The following is a 5,000-nucleotide window of genomic DNA, read 5'->3' on the forward strand; positions in this document are numbered from 1 at the left end:
TCGCGCGCGCCCTCTGGTCCTGACATCAACGTCCACAATAAACAGACCATACCGCCCTCTATGGGACGACGCTGACACCGCCACCCACAGACACAACACAGCCATCTATGAGAATGTGACCAAACTACATTGCCGTCTGGCCCAGAAACGACACCTCCATCTACAGGAATCCAACGGAACTACACCAACCATACTGCCAAACCACAGCATCGCCATCTATGACAATGTGACGAAACCACATGCAATAGCCCCATCTACGCGAATCGGACGACACTACGTCCACCATGTCGCGCGCAACACGAAAACTAAATACCGCCATCTGCAAGTCTCCCGAAACATGACCTGCTGCACCGACGATACCGCCATCTATGAGACGCCACCCCGACTACGACATCGCTAGGTCCCACAGTACCCATTTTCCGACGCCACCCACAAAGCCTGCATAATCTGTCCACCACAGGAACCCGAACGCCAGTGCCTGCGTCGCACGAAGTAGTCAACCGACAATCACTCCACCCGCACCCGCACGTGCCCCACCCCAACCGCCGAAATCGCAACTCCAGCGGATGAACGGCGGACTCTTCCCGCACTCGTACGTTGCAATCCACCCCTATATCTTGCGTTTCACGAAGAGTTATATCCAATATGCCAAATTCCCGCTGTCCCTATACATGCTGTAAGTCTGTGCACACAATATGAACCACACATCAGCGAGACACTCTATCACACATTACTCTCTGCCTGTAACAGACACAGATACAATATGTAAGCACCAGCATGGACCAACGTCCGGTGCATCCTCTCCGCCACAGTACACCATCCACACTATGATAACCACACCAGGGGGTCCAATTCTAAAATAGAATATCCCACCCGTCCGACATCCACAATTGCTCAGATAAGCCACCAACACCCACACATGTCCTACACAGGGGTGCACCCAACACCACCACACTGCCTCCTGTTACGGCACAGAAACAATGGCAGGAATGAATCACACAGGTCTGCCGCTCCCTTGCCGCAACCACAGACGCGGCGCGCCTCCAGTCACGAGCGAAAAGCGCATCCTGACGAGACATAACTGCTGTGACATACTGAAGCTGCCTCAGACATTCACTTACAATGATCACTACCAACGAACCTCGGCCCCCCCCCCCCCCAACACACTCTCTTACCACGTTGTGTACTGTAATCCAACCCATTTCGCACCTTAACCTAACCCATTTTGCACCTTAACTTAACCAAATTCGTAACGCAATTTGTACCGCAATGTAACGCAATGTGTACCGCAATGTAACGCAATGTGTACCGCAATGTAACGCAATGTGTACCGCAATGTACCGCAATGTGTACCGCAATGTACCGCAATGTGTACCGCAATGTGTAACGCAATGTGTAACGCAATGTGTACCGCAATGTGTACCGCAATGTGTAACGCAATGTGTACCGCAATGTGTAACGCAATGTGTACCGCAATGTGTAACGCAATGTGTACCGCAATGTAACGCAATCTGTACCGCAATGTAACGCAATTTGTACCGCAATGTAACGCAATTTGTACCGCAATGTAACGCAATTTGTACCGCAATGTAACGCAATTTGTACCGCAATGTAACGCAATTTGTACCGCAATGTAACGCAATTTGTACCGCAATGTAACGCAATTTGTACCGCAATGTAACGCAATTTGTACCGCAATGTAACGCAATTTGTACCGCAATGTAACGCAATTTGTACCGCAATGTAACGCAATTTGTACCGCAATGTAACGCAATTTCTACCTTAACCTAACCCACGTTGTGCCTTAACCTAACCCACGTTGTGCCTTAACCTAACCCACGTTGTGCCTTAACCTAACCCACGTTGTGCCTTAACCTAACCCACGTTGTGCCTTAACCTAACCCACGTTGTGCCTTAACCTAACCCACGTTGTGCCTTAACCTAACCCACGTTGTGCCTTAACCTAACCCACGTTGTGCCTTAACCTAACCCACGTTGTGCCTTAACCTAACCCACGTTGTGCCTTAACCTAACCCACGTTGTGCCTTAACCTAACCCACGTTGTGCCTTAACCTAACCCACGTTGTGCCTTAACCTAACCCAAGTTGTGCCTTAACCTAACCCAAGTTGTGCCTTAACCTAACCCAAGTTGTGCCTTAACCTAACCCAAGTTGTGCCTTAACCTAACCCAAGTTGTGCCTTAACCTAACCCAAGTTGTGCCTTAACCTAACCCAAGTTGTGCCTTAACCTAACCCAAGTTGTGCCTTAACCTAACCCAAGTTGTGCCTTAACCTAACCCACGTTGTGCCTTAACCTAACCCACGTTGTGCCTTAACCTAACCCACGTTGTGCCTTAACCTAACCCACGTTGTGCCTTAACCTAACCCACGTTGTGCCTTAACCTAACCCACGTTGTGCCTTAACCTAACCCACGTTGTGCCTTAACCTAACCCACGTTGTGCCTTAACCTAACCCACGTTGTGCCTTAACCTAACCCACGTTGTGCCTTAACCTAACCCACGTTGTGCCTTAACCTAACCCACGTTGTGCCTTAACCTAACCCACGTTGTGCCTTAACCTAACCCACGTTGTGCCTTAACCTAACCCACGTTGTGCCTTAACCTAACCCACGTTGTGCCTTAACCTAACCCACGTTGTGCCTTAACCTAACCCAAGTTGTGCCTTAACCTAACCCAAGTTGTGCCTTAACCTAACCCAAGTTGTGCCTTAACCTAACCCAAGTTGTGCCTTAACCTAACCCAAGTTGTGCCTTAACCTAACCCAAGTTGTGCCTTAACCTAACCCAAGTTGTGCCTTAACCTAACCCAAGTTGTGCCTTAACCTAACCCACGTTGTGCCTTAACCTAACCCACGTTGTGCCTTAACCTAACCCACGTTGTGCCTTAACCTAACCCACGTTGTGCCTTAACCTAACCCACGTTGTGCCTTAACCTAACCCACGTTGTGCCTTAACCTAACCCACGTTGTGCCTTAACCTAACCCACGTTGTGCCTTAACCTAACCCACGTTGTGCCTTAACCTAACCCACGTTGTGCCTTAACCTAACCCACGTTGTGCCTTAACCTAACCCACGTTGTGCCTTAACCTAACCCACGTTGTGCCTTAACCTAACCCACGTTGTGCCTTAACCTAACCCACGTTGTGCCTTAACCTAACCCAAGTTGTGCCTTAACCTAACCCACGTTGTGCCTTAACCTAACCCAAGTTGTGCCTTAACCTGCTCTGTAATTGGCATATGACACGTTACATTAATCCAGTGTTGTCTAACCACAACCCTCTGAATATAGTTCGCTACTCGCACCGCCCACCCTCTTGTGTATCGTTTCATGTTCAACACTTCGCAAGTGTTGCTTACTTTTTACATGCTCCCGCTGTACACTGTAATGTGGACGACTGCAGGATGTACATCGCCCCCACCCTCCCCCCTGCCTTCGCACGCTGGTCGTTCAGGTGCTTGCGTGTTCAATGCCCTTCGCAGCTGTTCACTGGCATTCGCATGTCGAAGCGCTCAGTCTACGTCGTGGTACGGCCTGTGTCCACTGTCCGCTGATGTCGTAAGCTTAACCCTCACATTGTACTGCACATAGGTCCGTATGTACTGCATGATACGCTGTGGCACATGTGTGACCGTACAACGACTGCGCCCAACAACAGCGAACCATACGGTCCAAATGTTGTGCACTCAGCCACGTGCCGTCTCCCCATAACAGCTACATTGCAGTGTGGTACGCCATAGAGACGTGTGGGATTAACGGACGCCCTGGATGGCGATCAGCATGAGCCGTCTGTTGATGTAGTGGCGCGTGTATTCAAACGTAGTCGTCTCTTCTCACACAGTGTGATAGCATGGTGCACCGCGTTCCACATCTGCGACATGGTACAGATGCTGGTTGACAGTCGGTCTCGTAATGGACATCGCATACGTAGGGGGCCACCTCCCACGTGTTCTCTAGTCGTGCACATTTTGTTGCGTGTATGTGGGCAGACGTAGTGTGTCGTGACACCTAACAGACAGGTATGCAATAATCGTTGCATTTGCAAACTGGGATGGACGTCTACGTTTGCTGGTGACGTTACGCAAATGAACAACTGGTAAACCCATTGTGGTGCGGTTGTTGTTCCCCACCATACCAACGAACGTGAATGTGAATCTGGGTGTGAAGCGATACGCGGCTGTGGGTGGGTGGGACTGTCCCCGGCCGGTGAGGGGGGGCCGCCCGGCGTGCTGGCCGCGCGGTGCGTGGGCGCACGCGCTACAGCCGGCTGGTGGGGGCGCCCAGTGGCAGGCGCGCCGGCCGACGGACGCGGCAGGCGGCGCAGCTGCGCGCCGGGGCACCCTGCGCGCGGCGCCGTGCAGCCAAAGTGGGTCCTCGCCGGCCCGGTGCGAAGCGCGGTGGACATCTGCAGTGTGCTGGTCCGATTGAGGACTGTGTGCGTTGAGGATGCGCCGCCGCCCGGCACTCGGCGCCGCGACGCCGTCTGCTGCTCGGTCGCCCCAGCGGTTCTCGCTGGTGGTTTGTATCGCAGTTGTGCAGACGTGTTGGCACGTGCGCTGTGCTGGGAGAGTTCGCTTCGGCACCCACGTGGGGCCTTTGCCCTTCTGTGGCGCTGGCGTTGGAGCTGCCGGTCACCGTAGGTGGCGCGTGTTGTCTCCCGCCGGCAATGCCACGACAGCACGCTCCCGGGCCTCTGTCGGCAGCGGCAAGCTCAGTTGGGAGCACGGGTGGTCGCACCTAAAGCGTCTACTCGCCTAACTCCGGGCGATTGCGCCTCTCTCGAACCCGACCAAGTACTTAGGACGGCGCTGCGCGCCGCCGGGACCTGAGAGGGTTTCGAGGTGTATTGTGCAGGGGAGCTCAGCCTCCTCCTGTTTGCAGAATAATTGAGCGGACGCTTGCGTGTTCGCGCGGGCCCCTGGGACACACTCCCGGGCGGCCGGCTGCTCAGCTCTAGTTGACGCAGCTCCCTGGTTGATCCT

At 53.2% G+C, this 5,000-nt stretch overlaps 1 non-coding gene across 1 annotated transcript in view; it reads left to right on the forward strand.

Annotated features, from left to right (window-relative positions):
* The first annotated feature begins 4,985 nt into the window (after positions 1-4,985).
* The window catches only part of LOC126093606 (small subunit ribosomal RNA), a 1,908-nt gene continuing 1,893 nt past the window's right edge, over positions 4,986-5,000 (forward strand). The window contains exon 1 of the ribosomal RNA XR_007521736.1: positions 4,986-5,000. This exon is cut by the window's right edge and continues 1,893 nt beyond it. This is a non-coding gene — a ribosomal RNA (small subunit ribosomal RNA).

Source organism: Schistocerca cancellata, chromosome 7 (genome assembly GCF_023864275.1).
Source record: "Schistocerca cancellata isolate TAMUIC-IGC-003103 chromosome 7, iqSchCanc2.1, whole genome shotgun sequence".
Classification (NCBI taxonomy): Eukaryota; Metazoa; Arthropoda; class Insecta; order Orthoptera; family Acrididae; genus Schistocerca; species Schistocerca cancellata.